The 26,456-nt window shown below is 34.1% G+C and overlaps 1 long non-coding RNA gene across 1 annotated transcript in view; it reads left to right on the forward strand.

Moving 5' to 3' along the window:
- The window catches only part of LOC150090835 (uncharacterized), a 63,098-nt gene extending 45,986 nt beyond the window's left edge, over nt 1–17,112 (forward strand). Inside the window, exon 3 of the long non-coding RNA XR_016547318.1 lies at nt 17,007–17,112. This is a non-coding gene — a long non-coding RNA (uncharacterized LOC150090835). The remainder of the gene's footprint in view (nt 1–17,006) is intronic.
- The last annotated feature ends 9,344 nt before the right edge of the window (nt 17,113–26,456 follow it).

Raw genomic sequence — 26,456 nt, forward strand, 5'->3', positions numbered from 1 at the left:
TTTGGTTCTCTTCAGAGAGCAAGAGGAGGAGGAGGAAGAAGGGGTATTCGAATCTTCCTTCTAAAATTGATTAGACTGGGGAGTCGTGGGGTGGCAGCAAATCAATAGCTATAGATGGAGAGGAAATTGTGGGCAGCCCCAATTTTCTTCAGCCCCCTTCAGAAGCCAAAATTATAATGTCAGTATTTTTTCTAAACACTGTGCACTATAAGCGAAGCTGTGGGACACCAATGGTGGTGCTTGACACTAAACACTGCCAGTATTGTTTCTGGAAGAGTGAGGGTGCTAGACTTCTAAGCTAAATACTAAATTTAACATACTTCGCTTAGTGGTGCAACTAAAAATTCTCACTTTTTGAGTTAATACAACTAATGAAGTCGGGATAGTGGACTCTACGTTTATGCAATAAACGTATAAAGTAAGTTCAATGGCGTGAAGGTGGAAAACGTTCCACTAAAATAGGATCTTACCTATTAAAATATTTAGGAGAGAAAGCAGCTGCTTGCCAATCCGACGATCTTGAAAATACCTTCATTCAGACAACTGTGGGGGACAACAGAAGAACAAATTTATTATAATAGCCTGTTTGTATGCTGTTGGCGAACTTTCAAATCAAAATCATTAGACACAAATTTCTTGTTGTAGGTCATACGCAAAGCGAGGGTGACTGTGCACACTCATTAATATAGAAAAATATTAAAAGATCGTTAAAGCCTGATCCTGTATTCGTTCCATCACAATATGTTACATTAGTTAGAACTGCCAGAAAGACAGGAAACCTTTTCAAGGTGACAGAAATGAGTCATGACAATTTTTACAACCTGACAGATTTGGCCCGACGCGCTCTCTGAAATGTAATGAAAATACTGATGAAGTGAAGCTCAACTTCAATGACATTGCTATCTTTAAAGTAGAAAAGCAGCATTTAGTCTCTTTTATGAAACATCATACAAGCAGGACAATTACAAATCAGTTAATATTAAGGCTAGTAAAAGAAGAAAACCTTTGGAGTCATTTGTAGATTTCGAACTGAAAAAAGCCTACAACAGTCACAACCAGATTTAGAAAAAGAAGCACATGACCACCAATGTTTGTTGAACAATAACACAATTCCCAAATGTCACGCCGGTTTTTATAACAGTCTAAAAGTTAATTTATGGAAGGATTAAATTTTTCTAAGAATGACTAAATTCTTCCAAATTTGTGCTTGTTTGTACACCAATAATTTCGTACTAACTTCTTGTTCTTATTTATGCTTTACCACAATTATGTTCTCAAAGATTAAAATGTAGTTTATATTCATACATGTTCCTGACTTTATAAATATAAACAAAGTTCTTGGTTTTTTTTTTTTTTTTTTGTTCTTCTTCCTAATTACCTAGTTAGGAGACTTAAGTCAGATTTTGTGTGTTTGTTAGTGCAATAGCAGCACAACCCAAAAGGGGAGGTTAAATTTTCGAATTCTGGTTATCCATGAGTGAATATTGATCAAGCCAGCCTAATTTTGAGTACCACGAGGTATGATAAGATGAATCGCAATATATTTGAAGAATCACATTTCTTCGTTTCTAAAGAACTAATTTTAAAAGCCAAATTTCTCATCGGTTATCTCAGAATCACGATTTTTGAGTTATGCCACTATTGTAGCCAGTGAGCGACATGGTCGTGATTTTCGCGTCTTGAACATGCAGTGGTGTTGTTTATCATGCCAGCGACCCACCTGAAATGTTTTAGGTGGGTCGCTATATGGGAGTTAAATCATAGCTGATTCCTAGGCGGTGGTACAAGGTTTCATTCGTCCTGTTCGGAGGGGTTGAACAATGGATAGGAGAATATCCAAGGGAGAAGCCATGGAGCAGATACAGTTGGATACTTTAGCTCATGCATGCCTAGCTAGCGATTTTCATGTGTCAGTAGTGATGCAGTTTAACCGTGTTATTGGAATGATAAAGGTTAGAACTTAAAAGTGATATGTCCTAGATATACTGTCCTCTCCTGTCCTGTCTTGGAGAGATGGCAGTGAATTGGAGCTCGATAACGCTTCGCCTGGGTGAAAGATAACGTATATCAGTGGAAGCTAACATCTGCTGGACAAGAATTCCAGTGCCTTGGAATTCTTGTCCAGCAGATGGATGCTTCCTTCTGCAGTAAGTACTTGATGAACAATTATAGGTCATTATAAATTTCAAGGTATTTTAGAACCAAGAGGAGAGCTCAGATGCTCACATTGTCGAATGCGGCTTCAATAGGAAATAAACGACTACTAGTTCAACGTTATCTTCGAACTCATTGAGAATCGAGGTTTTAAGTGGTTGATCTGTCAGATAGGGCAGAGGCAAAGTTACATTGAAACTTGAGCAAGGAGGCGGCCAATGGAGATAGAGAAGAACAACTTTCCCCAAATAGATTTAAATTAGTCTTGACTGGCCGAAAATGCGTAGAAGTGGATTTTAGGAAGAGGCATTACTAGACAACTTAGTTGAGAAAAGCCTGTACATTAACCATGGAGTTCAAAATGTGGAGTAATAGGTTTAGAATGTTAGGGTCGTGGAATATTTATAATAAGATGTGGGATTTCATCAATTCCAGCAGTGAGTTAAGGGAATTAGTTATTATTTGGAGATATTGACGGTAGAGAGAGAGCCTGGTTAGTGGAAATAGTTGGGCCAGATTCCGGGTAACTAGTTTGGTCTGGAATTAATGAACCTTGGGATGTACCAAATGCAGTCTCGAGTTGTGTGTGTGTGTATCTTTTAATAATTTATTTTAATAATCTACTACCCCTTGTGCGTTTATTTTTCTTAACAATATATATATATATATATATATATATATATATATATATATAATTTTTTTTTTTTTTTTTTTTTTCAATTTTTGTTCCTCTCACCTTTTAATTAATAAAATGTTTGTTTTCAGTGCAGCCATTTTTATTTTTAATTTTTGCATTCTTAACTGAAAGGATTCATCGGATTCAATATGCCTCTAAAAAGCATTTAATAAAACACCAAGCTGAGATGCTTTCCGAAAGAACTATTCTTCTACTCTTTGTTTTTCTTAGCTGCCATCTGTAAGATCAGTTTTCTGTTTTGTTTCTATTTTACATCATGCTTCGCTTTCTCTTATTTTATTGAATTATTTTAATGCATTAAGTACACTGTTCGACAAAATTAGTACAACACATAAAGTGGTGTAACTTCTGCAGCTTGCGATGAAGCTGGACAAAATTTGGTATGGTAGAGTACCATAGAATAATGATAAAATGAGGAGACAGAGAGAGAGAGAGAAACTTCGAACAGGTATAAAGGGCATTTATAGGAGTTGTATAAGAATTGCCAAAAAGGTCACATTACAGAAGTCGATACAAGATGCTCGAAATTATGGTCATATGACGGCTAAATAGGTCTAACAGCGGTGAACCATGCTCGATATAAGTTGAGTGTTTATAATATTCTGTGACAACAAATCCCATTATTCTACCAGCGCAGACCGTAGCTCACCCAGTGACCGGGGAGTTGGCTGTCGGCGTGCAATGCGAATCCCACGCATGTTCAATCGAATTTAAGTGTGGTGATCGCGCTGGCCACGGCAGTCGTTGATATCTTCAGTTTCAAGATATTCCTCCACCACTTGAGCACTATGTAAAGTGGCGTTGTCGTTCATGAAAAGAAAATCTTGGCCAACTGCACCCATAAAAAGTCGCACATTGGGTTCGAGGATCTGTTCTTGGTACCTCTTACACAGTTATGGTACCTTTTTTATATAAAAAAAAAAAAAAAAAAAAATATGAACGAGTGCGGCCTTTGAACATTATTCCGCCCCAAACCAGAACACCGCCTTCATAAGTTCTGTTTCTCTGATGTTAGAGGGATGGTACCGCATTCCTCGTTGTCTCCAGATGAAATAACGTCTAGAATTTGTTTGTAAGCTAAAACTCATCAGGAACAGAACTGTACCCTCTTTGTCAGGACTAAGTCAGATGTTCATGGCACCAGTTTCGACGAGCTCTGCGGTGGTTTGGGGTTAATGGGATACAAACCACTTCCACAGATTCCTTGCGTAGAATCCACTTGAATTCAGCTTTCTTAACACAGTCCGGTTGGAAATGTTTTCACCTGTGGCCTCAAGGAACAGTTAATGATAGGACATCATAGGGTTCCGTTTGGCTGTTAGAGCCAGATAGCGGTCTGTTTTGGATGATGTAGCCCTCGGGCAACCTTGGTCAGCTTTTCTTGTAATGGTTTCTGTCTTCAGACCTGCGACTGCCCAGCTTCAAGTTGTCCAACAGCCCGCTATCTCAAAGAATCATCTAAACGACGATGACTTGCCATCCTAAGTACTGGGGATGTGGCTCTCCCACTGAGCAAACCCAAAAACGGGAATGAAGTGATGTGGTCGCAACCCATGTTTTTATAGGCACGAATAATTTGCATAATGTGCGGCTCCAGGAAGTCTATTATATCAAATATTCGCTGAAGGCGAATAATTTATATAATAATAGGCTTCCCAGTTGCTGTTTACAGTAAAATATTCATGAAAAACATTTTGTTCTGTTAATTTTGTCGAGAAGTGTATAGCGATATTCACTCCTTAAGCAAAAAGAACTACTAAAATGAAAAAAAAAAAAAAAAATTCAAGGACATCAGTAAAGCGGATAAATTCATAAGTAGACTTTAAGTGCTGTTCTTGATTTCGTTATGTTCTCCTGTCCAGTTCTTTTTCAGATGCGATACTCGTGCTACCCTTATACAGCTCGTTCTTATTAATAGATATTGCTATTACTTTCATTATTTTTAAAAAAATGTATAATTTTTTATTCTTTAAATGAATTGCTATAACTCTTATACAGCCTCAGATTCTAATTTATCATATATAAAGTGCAAATGTATTTAACACCATTTATATTTTTAAAAATATCTTATATCAGAAGATATACTAATTTATGGAAGATATAATAATCCTGAATTAACTGTGATTTTTACGTGGGAAATACGTTTATGTACATTCGTTTGTAAACCATCCGCCATGTTAAGACCGAGCAATCCAATACCTTATATTTCCTTCAAAGAAATTTGAATATCTGGATGAAAGCAGCAAATAAAAAATTTTATACACGAAAATAAACATTTCAGCAACAAATAGCGCTACATATAGTAATATTTTCAGTAAAATCCACTTAAGGTTATTCCTCAAGGTGCTGACAGTAGAAAGATGACTTCAAATAAACGCTGTCTTCTCTATAAGAAAGCAAATAAATACCCTTTGTGTGCCTGACAATTATTTGTAATTTTCGGTGCACAAAAACAGCTGTTAGGCATTTTCAGCCAAGAAGTTATATTTGGGATCGAATATCTTTTCGCGAATTTTTTGGAGAAGCCAACATCTGGTTTTACCTCGCATTTCGCTGTGTTGTTTGGGTTAATGTCAGATGCCGCCTGACATCCCAGGCCATCTTTCAAGTAAACAAGAAGGGTGCATACGTGTCAGCCGGCACGATGAATTCCGGTTGGTTAATCCCTGTCTTTTATTTTTGTCATCTGCCCCAGTTTTAGCAACGCCCCCTATTTAGTTGAGTGTTGACGTTAAATTCTTGCAACGAAGTGCCCATGATATATTCCTTGTTTGGCTTAACTTCCAGACACGCTCTTTTTTTTCTTTTTTTGTAATTCTCCCGCCCCATTCCTAACAGAAGACGCCCTGTTTCTTTCTTGTTAACAAGATGTCGACGCTGTCAAAATATTTAAGGGTAGTTCCCCATTTAACTCACTAGGGGGCTCTGCTGTAAATGAGAGTTACAGTACCAGCTGAAACAATGATTTCTTTATGTGGAAGCGAAAAAAAAAGAAAGCAGAATTGGTGGGAACTTCTTTATGTAGTTTATTTTCTTTTGATAAGTGTTAAAAGATAACCATGCTTCTTAGAAACTCTAAGTATGTACGCTGTGGGAAGTGATCACCCAACTCCTTTAGTGAAGAGACCCTTTCACTTATTTACAGACTTGAGCCCGTCATGAAAGGATTTATGACAATAGATATTCCTTTAATTTGCATGCGAAACACTGAAAAGGCAAAGGTAAGCAATTTTTAATATTTATTTTAAATCTGAATGCGTTCGATCTGAGTTTTATTTTAATTATTAAAATTACCGTGTTTATAAATTAAATGGAGAAAGATTTATAAATATTCTATATTAAAATAACAATATATTGTACAAAATATCGTTTACATTTTGTTATAAATGCATTTTGTAAGACCCTATCGAAGAAACTAAGAATTGTGGGACTTGCTCAAGATCGAAGACGATTAAACAAGTTCAGGCTTGTTTAATCGTCGATTAAACAAGTTCAGACTTGTACAATGCTTTTAGCATAGAGCAAAACATCAAGGACTCAAATTTTTGCAATCTCCATTATTATTACTCCACTGAATTACTAAACTCTGCGTGCGTGTGTATAGAAGCGTGTCTCGCATATTAAACTTAATTAAATCACTATTGTTATATTTTTTAACGATTTTGTTGTAAACCAAATTTACCACTAGGTGGAGCCTGATTCAACACGGCACTTGAACAGAATGTAGAAAATATATGTCGCTCGTTGGCTGAAGCGCTATTTCGCGATATCAACACCCATATTTTTTTCTCCTGCCCGAATGTTAAGGTTGCTGTGATGTAGTGTTGACACATGGTGTTATTAAAGCATCGCTAAAATGTCAAGTTGTGCCAAATGGTTGTGAAGTTTACAGCTACATAAACTGTGTCATTAATACGCTTTTTAAAGAGCAGATGAAAGATGTTAACAGAGCAGTTCGCAACTTTTACAAACTAATAGGTGACAACAAGATTAACGGCGACATTCCAGTGTGTGTGTGTGTGTGTATGAAGTTGTTAAGCACACACACAATACTGGAGTAATTTATCCGTATATTTACAGGTAGCACCAAGGGGCTATAAAAACACGATAAATATAATTTATTGCTTCCTCTCATTTTGGATTCCTGCGCAACATAGTACGAGAGAAGACCTATAACACACCTGTCATTCTCCTCCATCTCTGTTTGTGTAGAGCTCATTACTCTTTACACCACTTTTATGACAGAGAACTGAAACAAGCAGCTTAGAGAGAAAAAAAAATGGGTTGAAGTTTGCGCTTGGAGTCTACTTACTTTTCCTCTTTTTCTTGACGCTGAGAGAAGAAAGATATCAGATGTTGGTCGCCCGTAAACAGAGAGGATTGGCACGCAAGGCGAACCGGGCGATTCATACAGAAAAGTGAAGTAATCCAGAGCTGGGCACATCCACCAATCACTCACACCATCGAACTGTACCCATTAAATGTGTCGCTTCCTAGCGATTTGACATGGATACAGAGAGTGGCAGGCCACAGAGAGAGAGAGAGAGAGGGTATTTTTATACCTATTGGAACTGAAGCAAGAAGTTCTAACCAAGATGCAGCATTTCTTGTATTTGCGTCTCCCCTGAGTATAGAGTCATAGTCCTGAAAGAAATATCAGATCTTGGTGTGTGGAAACAGGCAGGAACGTCATGCCTAGATTTAGGAGCGAAACTGAACTAAATTAATATTACTGTGTATTTTGATAGGCTATTGGGAAATAGTTTGTTGTTGTTGTTTACTCTGTAAAACTTTAACTGTTTTAAAAGAGGAAATGAGAGCGATTCAGATTCATTTCTCTTCGTTATTTAGAAACTATTCGTACAAAAGTATAAACTCAATGGGAGAGACTAAATATAGAAAACAGTTATTCTTATATTTAACCTTCGATTGCGTTGCATTTCCCTCTGAGTACCATTTAAAATATGCATTATTTTTCAAGCATGGACGTGCTGTTTTCAGCAGGTACCGTTTATTTGATATGACTTTTTTAACAATATATTTTTAATATTTTTTTTATTTTATTTATTACATTTGATACACTGCATATGTAAAATTTAAAAAAAAAATGAAAGTTATATACATACAGCACATTTTATACTTATTTCTAATAAGTATAAAATGTTATATAATACTTAGTACTGTTGTACTGTAATAACGTTAAACCGTTCAATAAAAAGTAAAAAAAAAAAACAATCCAAACATCATTGATGAAAGCTAAGGTAAAATTAATGTAATAAATTCTGTCAGTGATGATCGAGTGCACGTCCCTTATCCGAAAAAGATCGCAAAAGATACCTCCCTACAAACCCAGCTCAACATTCATGACGATTTCAAATCATTCTGAAACACCATTAAAATAAAAAGAACCTGCCACCTTATCCAGTCCTTCACTAAATATCGAGACAATGATTTCAATGATTATTTTGCATCCACCATGAAGCCGGACCAAACAAATTTCAACTAAAAGAGCATTTACAAACTATCCGAAGACGCAATATCCTATTAGATGAAAATAACATCAGATATGCTATTAATGATCTTAGCAATGATTACTATGTTGGCCGCCGACCGGGCTAGCCGAGTGGGTAAAGTACCTGCCCGGCAACCCAAAGGTCGCGGGTTCGATTCCCGCCTCGGGCTTGGATCAAAGTACTGCAAAAACCTTGGGAGGTGCAATATGGCCACAGAAGCCGATGCGCCAACAACTACCAAATCAAAAAAAAAAAAAAAAACTATGTTGGCCCAAACTTCCGCTAATATTCTGAAACCTCTTTCCCTTGAAACTACAAAGGAGTGTTTCACTATGCGATTATATGACTGTGAAAACAATATCTACGGTCAACTGTTTAATTTATCTGTCCAGTTGAACCTAATCTTGGCGTTTTAAGCACCTAAGCTCACTTACCTACACAGTATATAAATAGAACGACAAATCAATAGAAAAAAAATTAGAAGCCTGTCTCACTACAAAACAGCTAAAATTTTGGACACTGCTATGCGCATAAAATTATTTCAAACCTTTTCCGAATTTCCAGTGGTATGGCTTGACAGTGTCTGTCAAGCCATACCATTTGAATATACTTTCTGCTGCTGAAAAGCCATTTGAATATACTTTCTGCTGCTGAAAAGATTCGCCATAAAATGCACGTTTATAAACTCTAATGATGCAATTCTGAGTCTTTTATTCAGCTTCGTTAACAGATGTATTGCAGAAACTCACAGAATGATATGTAATGAGTCGAAATAAACCAAAAATCTTCTCTCCAATTAATGGTGTGTCCCAAGTTTCGTTTCCAGAACTTCTTCCCTTCAACATACGTTTCTCATCAGTGTACAGATACCATTTTAGAAACCCTTTCCTCCCAAATATTCATGTGTTAGCAGATCTTAAGATTTACTACAGAACTAAAACCAACCATGATTTTAATCAACTTCAGGAAGCACCTCAAAATCGTGGATTCCTCGATATCTAATAGTCTAGAGGTTAATCCTGAACAAATAAACACATTCACCTTCATTGTACCTAAAATATATTCACCTCAATTATGCATAGCGCATAGAGTACCTTTGGTCACTGGAACTTGGCGTGTTACTAACTTTGAAATAAAATTCATTTGCACAGAATTACCTCTTCGACAAAAATATCCAAAGACACTCGCCAGATTATTGACAAAGCTTTCAAATTAATATAAATCTGCTTAAAAAATAATAAATATTAAACGAGATCCATATATTTTAAAGAAAATGGTATTTTTTTTTTCCACCAAAAGTTTAAAACATTCTGAAGCTTCGAAATATTTATCTCCAAGGTCGTGTCAAAGAATGAAAACATTAATGAAAGTAGTTCTACCCAGCTAATAAACAGTGAAGTATTATTAAACAGCAGGATTAGTACATCCGTCACCTTTCGTAACGATCTTAATTAATTAATTATTCGTTACATTAAAAATATCGATGATTTTTTCGTTCTGATGAAAATTCTCGTGTTAAAGTTGCGTTCAAATACATTCTATATCTTAAAATAAAATATTTTCCTAATCTTCCCGTTTTCTGATTAATTTAAGTATTTTTTTATTTTTATGATTTCATAATCCCTAATGATATCCCCAAAATAAACATTTTCAAAAATACAGCATCATCTTTTCAGTGGCCCGTTGGTTGTGAATGTCCATCAAAAAGACAACAAGTCTTAGACTGAAAGTTTATTTTCAGACTTTTATTATTAATATGATCAAGTGCAATCCTTTCGATAAAAGTAAATTAGTATTCAAGCATAAATTGTTAATGCAGTATTCGAACAGGATAAAATAAATTTAATTACTGTATTAAAATGAAATCTGGAGCGATTACTATTTGCTGAACTTCGTTCTTTCAACATGTACTTCTCACCATTATTTCACCAGTCTCATGCACCATTTTAGAACTCACCCAAATACTGTTGCTTATTATGGTATTATCATTGAAATCCTGTTTCGCATATTATTTGGCAAGACGAATAAATGACAGCCGAGTGGTCAGACACGAGAGGGTATAAGTTTGTGTTTTGAGTGACAGGAGGTCAAGCCAAGAAATAGCACAGTATTTATTGCTGCTAAATACGGTGCTATTTCTTGCATTCTCTCTATTTTGTGAACTCCTTTGACCACGTGGTCGTCCGGGATGACCACACGGTCAAATGAGTTAATATAAATAAACAGGAAATTTATTTCATTTATATTAACTTTAGATTTTGTATTAAACTTTATAACCGATAATGGTATTTTTTTATATAATTTTTGACTGATAGTTTTGGTGACGCAAGGCTATCTTTATTCGTAGTACAGAATTGAACTAATGGAATGAAAATAAACAGAGTAGATGAAAGTATTTAAAATCGATGATGGAATTTTGTTGTTTCCAAGAAACGAATGATACTTGTGTGGAACAGGCTTTCCTTTTAATGAAACAAAATCCAGAAAACGCAAGCAAAGATTAGAACAACACAATCTATACACTAACCATAAAATACAATATAATTTTGAATATATGTAAAGAATTTCGATATTTTTTATAATAGTCTGATAATTCAAATAATTCTGTGGTTAAATAATTTAAGAATTAAAACTATTTATGTCCCTTCTAAAACCTGTCCCCTCTTAAAATCTTCTCGAGCCTCCTTAAACGTGCTCGCATGAGGTTGTCCACAGGCTATAAAACAAACAAATTTACATAAAAAAATAAATAAAAATGCACGTGTTAAATTGTGAGGAGCTAATAATAATCTCGAAAACTGTCGGTTTTATTGTCACATAAACTGATATTTTTACAACGATATAGAAGGAAACGCGTATCGTATGAATGCATTTTATCCTCAATATAATAACCGCTTATTTTAATCTGTTAATTTGTAACCTAAATGATATTGTTAATACTTAAATATAGGAACAGATATAATAAATAGCATCAGTATTTCTAAATAACAAAAAAGAAATAATGCTATAAATGAAATTCCCATTCGCGCATTCCTCTATCCACTAATAAACAAAAATGTAATTCTTCAATGTTTTAATATTACGCATCTAGAACTGTTTCAACGGAAAACCCCAAAAATGAGCTCAATTAAGAAAACGAATTTCTTCATTTTTAAAACGATCTACAATAAGAAAATGTACGCTGATAGAATATTCACTGGAAGTGTTAATTTTGTTCAAAGTTGAATTTTGTTGTTTGGTGGTGTTGTCATAGTAACGAATCATCTGCACAAAGCAGGATGATGTTTGATCATTAGGCCTACATCGAAATAAATTAAAAATATATCATTCATGCCGTCTTACCTGTTTAAAAATACACGGATAACTCTCACAGATACTGCTCATCTGTGCCTCCACCATGTCAGTTTGCAGTAGTTCTATTTTGGCCCGATGACTGGCAGCAGTAAGCAATAAACCGATTATGGCGATGTTACGTAATCTCGGGTTCCGTCACTATTTTCTGAGCAATACTATTGCACGACAACGCACTTTCATCGCTCTATTCTTTTTGTTCAGCCTTGACGTCATCCAAGCAGTTTCTGTTAGTGGAATCCCTTTTGGCACATTTGACTTCGCTGTCTTGAAACTGCCCTCCTGATTTCTCTGAATATCTTCAACAGAATATAACATTATCGTTTTATGACGTACAAGTACGTCACGACGATGACGTACTTGTATATTTTGTCAATTATGAACATTAATCCTCTCTTTCCGATCTAAACATTGCATCTTTGAATACGCGTGCGTAATTTGTAAAGTATTTGTATGTTAACTCATTGTTTTATCCATCACAGTATTATTATGATAATATTAGGTAAGAAATGGTCACTGGTCAATTTTTGAGATCTTATTTCGAGCATTGCAATCAATGAAACTATTATTTCAAAGAACAGTTTCATTGATTGCAAAAATTAAATTTTTGAAAATGTTTAAAGATACTGTAGTGTTATTCTTCACGATTTCGCTGTTTTTGTTTCGTTGTTTTAAGGTCTGTGTCTGCTTGTTTTGTTTGCTTGTATTAAAGAATGCGCGTGCACTTTTTTTTTTTCTTTTTGAGCAGTACCAAATTTGTGAACTATGATTACATAAAAAAAAATTAACTCTGGAATCCAATCTCATCTAGGCAACGTTCTTAGAAATTTCAAACTATTCTAAGCTCGTGAAACGTTTGTAGAAAATTGCGTTCTATTGTGGCTGCACAGAATGCTTTTGAAAAATGTTCGTGGCAGACATTATTGCCATGATTTTAATCTGCCAGCTAAAGGCAGAAGTTCAATTATTTCCACCCTAAACTATTAGATTGTGTCGTAATGCGAGGAAGGAGCATTAAGGAGGGAAACCTCATACGCTGGTTCCCTTTCCTTATTTACCGAAATTGTGATTGCATGCCAATATAGCGAAAGGCAGGACGCTCTTGATCAAACTGCATTTTAGATGCCTGCTTTCCATTTCGATGGCTCAAAGGCCTTTTATTCCAAGAAAGCCTCATTTCTTGTTCGCTCCTGACAGCGGAACTAAGTTATGGGAGCATTATCTTAGAATTACGTGTATTGTGATAATACGAAGGAATGGAATCCGCATACCAGGCGCGAGATGACGTTCTCTTTTATGAACGAAGATTCTCCGAGGGAGGCTGCATTTCCCGCCTTTCTTCCTCTTGATGTTGTGCAGCGAGAGAGGAAATCCAGGCTGGAAATGAAAGGCAGCAGACATGGCTTTCCAAATAACTTTCTCTTGAGCTCGAACTGCGTGCGCTTTAGACATAATCTTATTTTTCGTTAAAGTTTAAAGATATCGTTGATCGTCTTCACCAATAGGAAGAGAATTGGTCTTTTCGTCTTCGCCTTAGAAATATTCGTAAAGTAGATCATATTACATCTTGAGCTCCTTGGTTCGATCGTGGTTGCAAAAACCCACGAACGAACATATGGTAGTTCTTTATTATATATAAATAATATGTACTTTGTAAAGGCGTGTAAAGAATGTTCATAAATGTAATTTAAATGAAAAAATATCCTAGATTATTCTAAAATGTAATATTGACTATGAAATGTGAAACCAAACTGTACTTGTTCTCAGCTGCTGATACTACGATAATTAATCACTGCATCCGTAATTCTAAACGGAGAAAAAAAATCTTTTAGTTTTGGTTAATAACTGAACCGCTAAAAATGTTTATTGATTTAGGAATTATAGCATAACAAAGATTTCACCTAACGTGAAATAATCCTGAATAATTCAGAGTTTCTGTTTATGAACTGTGTTTAATTTTTGACAAGCTATTTGTTGAGAGTCGAAGCTGTCTTATAATTCTGTTTTTAAATTTAAAATGTTTTCCTTTTTGTTCGCGTTTACTCTATTTTTAAATAAACAAAGTTGCTAAATTCTAATTTGTGAGACCTTATGACCAGGAGATGCTTCTCTTTTGCGATAAGTTAGAAAAATTTTCTGATTATAACTCCAACCACCTTGGCCGGAAAAGTTTTTACAGTTATTTGACAAGAATATTATTAATCATTAATGACGATACCTTGTCATATCAAATAACTAGTAAACTGATCTAGGTGGTTGTGCCGAGGTATAAACAGAAAATTACTTTTATTAAAAAGTAAAACTATGAAATGTTCGAAACTTATCGCTTAAATCTTTAATTTTTCCTATCAGAATTAAAATAGAACATTAAATTGCTGAAAGCTTTCAGCTATATACTTACAGCTTAAATAAAATAAAACGTGTATTATTTTTATTAGAAATGAAGTGGTTCAAAATGACTGAAAAGAGAGATAACAATGAATTAATAAAATATAATCATCTAATATATGTTAATATAATATAGATGCCATATAAGCGGTTCTCAGACTTCTTCGTCAGCAGGCTAGTATTGATGAAAATCATCAGCCATTATCAATCCATTGCAGGATGAAGGCCTCTCCATCAACTTTCCAGTTCCTTCTGTTTTGTGCAATGGCCATCCATTTACTACCCACAAACTCTTGAATTTCATCTGTCCATCTCTGTCGTTGTCTTCCAGGTTTTCTTCTGGCTCCCAAGAGGAGCCAGAAGAAAGACATGTCATCATGTCTTCAAGCTATGTGTCCTGCCCAAGACCATTTTAGTTCTTTTGTTTAGATCAGAATGTCCTTTTCTTCAGTTTGCTGCCTAATCCATGTGTTTCTCTTCTTATCTAACAGTCTGATTCCCAGAATAATTCGTTCCATTCTTCGCTGTGTAGTTCTCAGCTTCTCTTTCCATTCTTTTGATGAGTACCAAAGTTTCACTTCCATAAATCATGGTGGGGAGTATACATTGGTTCATTATTTTACATTTCAGACAAACTGGGATATTGCTCTTCAGTATGTGACTATATTTCCTGAATGCTATCCATCCAAAATTTATTCTTCTCTTGACTTCCAGCCATTTATCATTATTACAGCTAATGACTTGTCCAAGATAAGTAAGTATATGACTCCACCTTTTCAATTACTGCTCCTTCAATCATATCCCTTTCTGTGGCATACTTGTTCATCATTACTTTTGTTTTAGCCATATTCATCTTTAATCCAAAATCCTTACTAACTGTGCATAACTGATTAAGATTTTCCTCTAATTCTTTGGGATCGTGGCTTATGACCACAATGCCATGTGTAAATGGTTTAGGTACTCTCCATTCACATTGACTCCTTTCTGCGACCAGTCTAATCTCTTTGAAAGCTTCCTCAAGGGCAGCAGTAAACAACTTTGGAGATATTCTCTTTTAGCAGTTTAATGTTCTATTTTAATTCTGCTATGAAAATACGACGATAGAAATTGTGGGTGGGCCATAAATCAGGTTAGTGATATCACTACCATCCTTGCATGAAAGAATAGTTGGAAAGAGAAGGGTTTGCAGATTATTAACCGTTTTCCATTGTGTTTAGTGCACAAGTCTTATGATTCTATAAAATTTGAACAAATATTTTCTTCACATTTATACATAACTTCATAAAAGCGGCCGCAGGCCGCACTTTGCGACCCCTGTGTTACTTTATACACAACGAAATAACCTGAGTGAATATTCTTTCGCTAAGAATACCTATTAGTGCAAAGAATAGCGATAAGGGGTCTGTTAATCTTCATCGGTTGCATGAGACTAACAGGATTTAATTTAATTCTAATTAAACTAACTGGGGTTTTTGTTTGTTTTTTAAGTAATTCTGTTTATACTGAAGGCAACGGCATAAAGTCAGAGTAACTTAAAATTTTCCTTATGTTGATGGATTTTACAGCTAAGGAAACTTCTTATGAAGTCTTTCTAAACGTTTGCAGGATGGTTTATTATTTTTATTATTATATTCCAGTGATAGATCAGTATCATACCTTAGCAAGACTGTTGCATCTAGGGAGTCTACCCAATAAGTTCTTATCAGAAGTTATATGGTACAGCACTACATATTTTGTCTGTACAGTAATGGATAAAACGTATTAAGCCCAACTACCTACCTAATGGACGGTCTTGAATTCGCAATATTCCTTAACGCTGAGTTAATTCACCACATAGTATAACTAACTTATAAATAATTACTTTATAATTCACATATTCCTGTCTGGTAAAATGCTATTAAGCAAAACAGCAGAAATATTTTCATTGCTTTGCTTAATAACAAAACAAATAAAAAATATATATATATAAATGGATAAAACGCTCTTATGAGTAGCAGAAATATTTTCTCTGTTTTGTAAATAATTTTAATAGCTTTAATTTAAACTTAATACTCGATGCCTCATTATATAAACGGATAAAGATGCCTTTTATCCGTTATATTACATATCCTGTGCTTTATCTACTTTGTAAATACTGTTATGAATAAATATTTATTTTAATGAGATCGAAACGGTTCTTTTTATAATCAGTAAACTTTGAGAAAGTAGCACAATACAAATCATATCAATTTTTGAAATACGCCGAGTATCAATTTCTAGATGTGTCGATATTGATAACCGATTCTGTTATTTCATGTTTAATTTTTCTTTGAACAAAAACATCTATTCTAGGTTGGAAAAGTGACAAAACATAATATCGAAAGCTATTGCTTAAAATGTGGACTGAAATCTGTATCTCTTTTAAATTGCTTCACAAAGGAAGCGTTTCTGTGAAAAAAGTTACAACAAAGTCACGCGTGGCTTCATGGGAATTAAAGCGAGCTTTTACAAATATGTCTGAATATTGTGTATCTAACAAAACTACTTCGCTAATTCTATCAAAACTTGAAGTGATTAGTTATAAAACTTCATGATTACCTTTTCTTTGCTCCTATTAAGACAATTTTCTTTATCTCTTCGTTATGATTTTCATACGACAAAGCGTTCATAGTGCGATTCATTCGGTACTAAAAACTCTCGGGGAAACCAAGCCCCCGAAAGTGGAACAATAAGACTACTTCAGTGGTACCATTCTAATTATTATCGCCTCTAATTTCCACACGGTTAATTTATGAGGACAATGAAAGAGGAGACGCACTCAAACAAAGCCGAAATACAATCGCAGTTTGAGCACTACGAACAACAAAATGATGGCAATTATCTAGAAATATATCTTTACAATGTGTAATTACCTTGTTTTCTAGGGGGCGTCTACTTGCCACGCACTACGCCATGCATTGGGCAAGAAGGTCTGCTGTCCACGTAAAAATTTCCATCTGACCAATGTTATTGCGCCTGTCCCAACCGACCACTCCTTTGTCCCCTTGTGACGTCATCACAGCAGAGCCTGCCTGGCATCTCAGAACTTTAATGAGGTCCTTAGACAACATGGCTGATTGTACCTCTAGTCACATGCAGGTAAGATTTATACCGGATTTTTTTTATGTATATTCTATCCCTGGTTAAGTTTAACTAGGACAGGCTAGTTTTGCATTCAACTGTACACTTTTTTTTTTTTTCTTGCTTTTCCCCCCCACACCTTTATGTGCCCTTTACCATAAACCAAAGGGAAGAAATGTTTGGGAAACGAAAAACGCAAGAGAAACTAAACTTTGCTATTTATATTATGTTATCATCGCTTTGTGCTGTTTTCATACATTTCTGTCTTCCCTTGTGCCTCTATGAGTTCTTAAGATAAATAGACCGCTTTTCTATTGAACACAGATGTGTGCAAAAGAACATGTGGAAATAACATATGTTAACGTTTCAAGTTTGATAATTTTAACTTATTTCACAAGAACAAACCTACATTTCCCTAGAATATGAAAACATTGCCTAAATGTTGGAGCATGCGCAAAAATATCAATGTAGAATCATGGCTAATGCCATATCTTTATTCAGGTATTCGTTGGTGAACAAATTCCTTTGTGTGGGACTGACACTGAAAACTGGAGAACGAAAAATTTCAGGAGTGTTAAGAATATTTATCATTTTCGTTAGGAATCAAGTCAGTCCTTTTATGTAACTTTCTGGACAATAAATTGAAACCAAATTAAAGAGAATACTATTTTAAATTATAATAATTGTACTCGTACAACAGTTACAACCTATTTCTTGAGATAGTCATGCCAAGAACATGGTTTCATTTATAGACTGACTGAAATATATTCTCTTGAATATCAGCTGCAAACAGGTTTGATCAATCTTCCATTTATGTTTTAATTGTTAGTTTAATATGCGATGTGGATGTGAAGCAGAGAAATTCTTACAAACTGAGCTTAGAAACAACTTTCATAAAAACTGCTCTTATTATTCATCGTTCTGGGTTATAGTTATTTTTTTTCTGAATAACAACTATGCGTGTTATGTGGTGATGTGATTGTCTTTTCGTACTCAATCAATATTTATGTCCATTTAACGCCACATAAGTACTGTAGTGGTGTCCTTTTTCCTGATGTGTTTTCATTCATTTTTTTAAATAAAATGCAATAATTTTAAAGGCAATAACCTTAAAAGATACAGAATGTATTTGTTTATTAATAATAGTTATAGTGAATACAAATAAAATTTATATAATTGCAGTTCGAAGCATAAAAGTGGAATTTTATAAAACTTTTAGCATACAACACGACAAGATAACAAAAAAAAAACTGTTGCTATTGTGTATTGACATTTAATGGTCAATGTCTTCAGTTATTATACTTAAATTTAACTGCAAGCCAAGAGTACACCAAATAAATATTTTGAAAAGTAATAAAGAAAATTCAGTAACCAAAATGTAATGGTGCTTGTTTCATATATGTTCTTTCATCAAAGATTTCCTGATAATAGTGTATATTGTCTCTTTTTTTTCGATCAATAAAATTAATAATACAAAACAACTCCAGGATGTAAAAATTCACCAAGTGGCTCAATTCTTTTCGAATTTAACTCCGATGAGTTTCAGAAACCTTCTTGGTTATAGTGTTACTGTTTGTTCTGTTATATTGATTTAAACATTCCTCTTGATTTTTCCAACTTCTTAATCATCCATGACAGTACCATCATTGCTCACTTCGTGCGCTGATGCAATATGATATCTGAAACGAAAAAATATTTGTTTATAAAGGGATTATTGTTCAGTATTCAGCACTATTTCGACATTTTACAGTACACTAATTCAAACACAGAAATTATATCAACACAATTCTGCACTTATCAACAAATTAAATCTCAGAACTTATTATCTGTGCTAACACCTTTTTAGTTAAGAGAAAAAGGAAAAATATTGATTCAGGGTTTTAATTTTCTCACGATGTGTTCACTTTCTCCTAAATAAACCGAAATAACATCCCAAGAATTCGTATATTAAATTGATAAAACAAAATTATATCAAGTTATTCTCGTGCCATAAAATGAAATTCGTTTTTAAAAAAAAAACTCATATTCCACTTAATAGCTATCTAACTTTCCTGTACGCGGAGTCTAGGGCTTTCAATAATAATAAAATGCTGCGTATTTTCCGTTTTCCAATAAAACTTACTACTGAAAGGTTTGATTTTTATGTCTTCAGACTTTCGTTTCACACCCCTAACTCTTAGCTTACATCTTCATTCGAAGTGTACCAATACCGCAGTGGTTGAAATGCGTTCTATTTACCAGGAATGCAATAATTTTAAATGAAACAACGAAAGAATTGTGTTAAAATAACTGACATTATGTTAGTTATTTTAACAAGGTTTTGGTGACTATGGACTAACAGCATAGAAGTTATTTCGAATCGTGGCTTTCCCTATCTCCAAAACATCACTTATCGAAGTCAGAATAATGAAATCTGGTTGTTCATAAATAAATCTGTTCAATCAGTACTAGTGTTCACTCGTATCACACAACATAAAGCTGCGTGTGCACCATAAACAATAGCTTTTCATCCATGTAAAACTTACGCTAATTTAAAATTAATACAAACATTTATTATTGTTACACTATATAATAATATAGTATATATAATTATATTTTAAGTCCGTCCAAATTTAATAATAATAGAGCAAATAAACTGTTACAACGATATTTCTAAAAACAGTATAAAAATTAATATATGATTACCCTTTATGAGTTTAAGGAAGAAAGTTTGAGTTTAGAAATGTGAATTATTCTCCTTGATTATTTTTGTTGCTTCGAAGCCCTGTTTGTGACTACGAAAGTTTTGCCACCGAATTTGTTGATGAATTTCTTTTTTGATGAAACAGAAAGATGAGCCAGAGTCCCTTAAGTGCTTATACGTTTATATTTTTCATTTTTGGTGTGATTATACATACAAAAAATCACGATAGAGGAATGACAGATCTAACATGTACAAAAATAATAAAACGAACGTTCATATTTCTATACAACTTTTTAAAAAGTCTAATAAATAACCTACTGAAACTGGAGCTCAGAACCACATGCATTAGTGTTTTAAATGAGTTAAATAAGTTGAAATAGGTTTGGTTTGATACCTGCAAACAGATTGAGTCAGATGAATCAAGTCTGAATTCTTATCGTTGAAAATCTCTCTAGATTTCTTTGTATTCTCTCTAGGAGATTGTGCTTATTTAAAATATCTCAAACAGGTAAAGGGTCAATTTGTATATTCTAAAAATTAAACCAGCCTTAGAAGTTTCTGCAGATTCTTTTGATAAACTCGTGCTGTTTGCATACGCCAATGTAAATATCAGTTTTAAAGTTCATACTCATAAGATGCACAGAATTCATTTATTTTACTTTAGGCAAGTCACTGCATCTAATATATTAGGATTGCTTTCTCTTTTAAATATAATTCACTGAACAGCGGATAGAGGAAGGTACTAGGAGCTATTTCTATCTCGTGGCTGGTAGCATTAGTACAGGCATAGATGAAAGAAAGCAAGCTTATGTAGCATCAGCCAAAAAAAATAAAATCCCATTTCACACATTCTAAAAGTTTGTAAAGTTCTTCCTTGAATTTATTTAAGCTATCAGCTTCCACGTCAGATGGAAGTTTGTTGCAGCAATCAACTACCCGCTGGCTAAAGGCAAATTTCCTCGCATCTATTCTACAACTTTCTTTCCTCAATTTCGATTTATGCCATCTCAGATTCGTAATCTGAGTAAGTGGAAGAATCCATCACAATTGAGCCTGCTCAGTCCATTCAAGGCCTTATACACCTCAATCAGATCACCTCGCAGGTGCCTAGTCTCTAGACGCTACAACTTGCAGAACTTAAGCCTCTCTTGGTAAGAGGACCCTTTCGTTCCCCTCACCAGTGTGTTGCTCTTCTCTGTACTCGTTCTAGCAACTCTACATCCTTCCTAAAATGAGGCCTCAAGACCTGTACGCAATATTCAAGGCGCAGTCTGACCATTGCCTTATACAAAGGAAGAATCACCTCCTTATCCCTGCTAGCAAAATTCCTGTATATCATTGATTATCAAAGTAACAATCTTGATATTGCCACAATGTCGAGGAAGGTTTAGAATAAGTAAAAATGGTAAAAAAAAAAAAAAAAATCTGTTCAATCATTATATTTCTAAATTATTTAATTTGTTTCTATGCGGCACGCCAACATCCATAGGTACACGTGAAAAATGCTTAAAAAAAAAATTAATGCTTTGTGGGGCACAGTTTAACAGTTGGTTACATTCAAATCAAAAGAGGGAAGGGGAGAAGAAGAATAGAAAAAGGTTAATCAGTAATAGCATTTAAGAGGGTATTTTCATTGCTGTACTAACTTAAAAAGTGAATTTTTGTGTATATTGTCCTGTTTTAAATATGTATGGTGTGATCACTGTGACAACTATTTTTAATGTCAGTCTCATTAGGAGATGAAACACACGAAATAATTGCAGACTTTCCAAAGCAGTGATGCTATTTAGTTGGAGTATGAGCAATATCAAGCGATAGTAGATCTGTAAACTAAAAAACCTCCTAAAAAAGGTTCTTAAAGTATGTACAAAATAGATTTCCATCTCAATACTTTCCTATAGTTAAGTCCTGCAAAAGATAAGTATGATCCATCAAGTGGACATAGGCACTCGCACTAGCTGCATATTCTCGGATCCGGACAGTGGTTGAATAAAAAAACTTTTACAACCGATTGGTATTAGATGTAGAAACGAAAAAAGAAATGTTTTAGCAGGATTTTTGTATCTTACAGATGAGCTGTTCAATGTTAACGAGGTTCGCTGATTTCTTTTCATATTCCAGATTTTCATCACTGATAACATCTACGCCCTTTTACTGCTTTAGGATTTTTACTAGATGTTGATTAATTTTATATTAATGTTGAACTTTATATTTATGTTGATAATTCTTAAATTTGTTAAATGGATGGATATGTAAAAGTACTTGGACTGTTCTGTCCTTTTATTTGTTTCCAAGTCGGGATTGTTAATTGCAATGAATATGGCCTTGGTACTCATGCGATTCCACGAATTACCTTTGTAATGCATTTCTTTAAACAAATGGCAACGCTGAAAGGCTAGTCTTCTATTTATTTAAAATATGACACCGCTACGATAGCCTACTAGTTCCAGGCGTGCTACTTCCTCATCACATAGCAGGTGGTTTCAATTAATGAACCTCAGAAAACTCAGTAGAAAAACGAAAGCGGCTCGCCGTGATGAAGTACGCTTCATGAGATTTAAAATCTCCTCCAGCCGCAAAAACACGTGAAGAAAAATAGCCAAATGTTTGTTTTTTTTCTCTCATATAGTGACCAGCTCGTATATCTTTTGCTATATTAAATATCATGAAGTGGATTAGTTAATTTTGTTATCCAAACATTAAAAAACAAAAAATTATAGCATCAATGTCTGTGAGGCTCATATGCAGCCTTTTTCCATTCAGCCCTTTTCGCAGACCTTGGAAATGGCTGCATGGAAAGCCGATTCATTCAGGTTTATCTTACCATAATTAATCAATTTTTGGAGATCAGTTTCATTTTAATAAAATACATTTGATGATCCTACAGTGGATGAAAAAAAAAATAATTTATATCTACAGTTGACGTGTAATATCACTATAGATAGAAGATTCAGCTATAAAGAGTTGAAGGAAAAATGTCTTCTATACCTGAAGGACTATTATAACGAATTCACTTCTAAAACATCAGCATCACTTGATATTTGTTCACTCAGTGCAGTCGCCAGCTAAATAGTCTCATTGGGAATTTACTCAGATATTGTTCTTGCAGTCTTTATCTGAAAAGGATGAAATATAAAATTTTGGATAATTATTTATTCGAGAATGTCGAATAAAGCAAACTAGAAAACACACTTTTAGGTTACTGGAATATAAATTAAATTTTATCCTTATAATTATATCTGAATATTTAAAATATATAAGTATTGTAATTAAAATAAATGACAATCTTCCTATTCATAATTTCTTTTAAATCTAGAACAATTTCATTTAATTTTTTACAGTGTAAAAAATGTAGAAAATATAAAGAATAACAAACAATAATTTTAAACTGTTATAAATAAATAATAAAAATGTCCTTTTTTTTTAATGGACATTTTTATTATTATCCGTTTTAAACTGCCTTAAACAGCCTAATAAAGTTTATTCTTATTTTTGCGCGAAATAGTCCGGAAGTATTATAATTCAGAATATTTTTAAATGAATTTATTTAAAATTACATATAATACAACGTGTGTAATCTGTCATGATTAATATGTTATTCGTTAGGTTTATGCTTTTAGAAGCATGAAGTAAATTCCACTTGGCAATGGAATTTTTTGGATTAATGTCTTTGACTTGCACTGAAAGCGTAATGCTGTTAAATAACAGAAATTAGAAAGTTAATCAGCATGCACGATCCTTCCCAAATACTAATAAATGATCAAAATGGCAACTCCCAGATGTAGTTGATTCACACGACGGCAACTTTTACAGTTTCTTCCAGAAAGTACAGAATATACGGTCAGACAATCAACTTTATCCTTTCCTGCCCCACCCCACTTCGGATATAAAAGCAAGCAGATGTTTTCAAAGTTAGGTTGTAAGTGGTTCTGATGTCTAGTTTAGTTTGCCTCCTCACGTCTCCATATTCCGGTATCTTAAGTTAAGGGACCAGATGCTTTATTTTGATGCTGGAGCCTCGGAATATATGAAGGTTGTTTTGAATGTGATCGGAATGTATGTCTGGAAATAAAACTGTTGAAATATTTCTCCCGCATAGAAATTCATATCACAAAGAGTTGTTCAAGGAAGGGCAGAAGGTTATCGAGCAATCTTTCTCTCTCGAAGACGCTTGTTTCTAACATTGCGAGGTGAGTGACGTCACGTCTGTCTTTTACTTAGAACAATAGTTTGGATTCATCGCATGCTGTAAGTCGAAAACAGATATGAAATAAAGAAACGTTAAAAAAAAATTCCCTTAAAAAAACTCAGGTTGCTCTTTATGGAACTCTTTTAAGGACCTAATGGTGTAATCCACTATCTTATATAATTCGGCCATACAAATCTAGATTTGACCTCCGAAGATTGTACTGCAAATCAGGGATGTTGATCGCTCTATTAGTGTTTATTTTGAAGCCAGTATTATGCTTCTAGCGAGTCGTGAAACAGATGCAAAAAAGTTCTATAAAATAAGTAATAAAATTCTGCACCAATGTCCATCACGAGACACGAACACATCAGGCACGAGGAATGTAATATGATGATTGATGGAGCAGTAGCAGCGTGTTATTCGATATTAGTAATCAAATTACCCCAAGGTTATTACATAACGCATTAAATGTATACATTTGGTGTTTTATTCTGTATCATGATCTTTAAAAAGTGATTAAATCAGTCGTTTAAGAAGTAATTAAATCAAAACTATTTTCATTTTAATTCTTTTGATAAACTGATCCTGCCAGCTTTTCGAGTAAATGTTAATGTTCTTAACTTCAGAGTAAAGCAGATGAACATTGTAATTAATTAATATATACTAGCAATTTAGTGATCAAATATGCACGTTGTAGATCATGATAAAATAAATGGCTTAATGATCAATTACTACAGTGTTAACTCATCCATGTTTTTATTAGCTCATTATGAAATCATTAGACCAAATACACTGGAAAAATTTATGGCATGGATGAAAAAAAATGTGGTCCTTGATTTGAGTTATAAAAGTTTGGTAATTTATTCCAAAAATATCAAAATTGTGTTCATATCCAGTATCCATAAATATTTAGTAACTTAATGAACGACCAATTTCAAATATTTTACAATAATATGTACGCTATTTTAAGAATGCATCTTATCTTATTCATTTTAAAATCCTTTAATCAAACGTATAATGTACCACATGCATTCTATATCCTTAGAGATGTATTCCACCCAGTTTTTCTTGTAGTCCATCTTGATTTCCCTCTTATTTAGACGGCTCCCCCTAGCAATAAAGTTGCGATTAAAATTATATTTAAAATTAATTAGAACGTTTTAAAAGCAACTTTCAAAATCAGGAAAATAGAGAGGAATACAAAAGGTGCAATAGAACAGTTAAAAGGAAAATTGCTGGGAGAAAAGATGCCAAAGAATTGACAGCTCATTAGGATGAACACAGTCATCCGAAGCCTGGCGAAGCTTGAGAGCACTGAAAACAAATAAATCTTGATCGAATAAGAACTTTATAGATGTGCCAACATCAGAAAATCATTATAATAACCTCCTAAACGAAAGACGATCACAGTATCGTAGCATAATTACCCCTACACCAGTAGATAATAGGGAGATAGAAATTACAAAACATGACTTCCTTGACTGTGCAAAATTAAGGAAGAACAAAAAATGTCCAATCTCTGGGAACATAGTGATGGAACTAATTAAATATGGACTACCCCAAGTCTTTTCGATCTGAAAGCACAGATGATTAACAGATGATATAGCCAAGGAAAACTCGAAATGAATGGAAAGTAAGTAATATTTTACCCATATATAAAAAAGGAAATAAATTGGATCCGGGGAACTATAGAGGCTTAAGTGTTAATTATGTCCAGACTCTACTCTAAAGTGCTTCAGTTAAAATTACAAGAGGAGGTAAAGGATAAGATAAGTGAAGAACAAAATGGATTTAGGTCAGGTCTCTCTTGTGTGGGTAATCTGTTTGTTCTACAACAGCAGGTGGAGAAAAGAAGAGTAAAGATATCTTCTTTGCCTTCATCGATTTACAAAAGGCTTATGACTCCGTTCCAAGAAAGGAATTCTGGAAAGCCCTTCAAAATATGTCAGTTGATCCAGAGCTTGTGGAACTGATTAGGAAATTGTACGATAACAAGGTGGCATATATTAAAGTTGGGAATACTTTATCTAACCCAATATATCCAACAAAGGTGTTGAGACAAGGGTGTAGCCTATCACCTTTATTGTTTAATGTTTTCTTGGAATATGCTTTACAAGAATGGAAAAGAAGCTGTTATGAAATGGGAGTACTAATTAATGACAGATCTTTGGAGTCTAAATTTTGCGGATGATCAGGTTATCATTGCACAAGAAGCTTATGATTTAGAATACATGTTGAGAAAATTGCATCTTCCATATGACCAATGGGGCCTCAATATCAATTTTACAAACACAGAATACCTAGTACAGCGGCACATCCTGATGAATTGAAAGTTATAGTCTATACATCTAAAACCTTTTTGACTTTTTCAAATATCTTGGA

Source organism: Mastigoproctus giganteus, chromosome 1 (assembly GCF_048544385.1).
Source record: "Mastigoproctus giganteus isolate SK-2022 chromosome 1, ASM4854438v1, whole genome shotgun sequence".
NCBI classification, from domain to species: Eukaryota; Metazoa; Arthropoda; class Arachnida; order Uropygi; family Thelyphonidae; genus Mastigoproctus; species Mastigoproctus giganteus.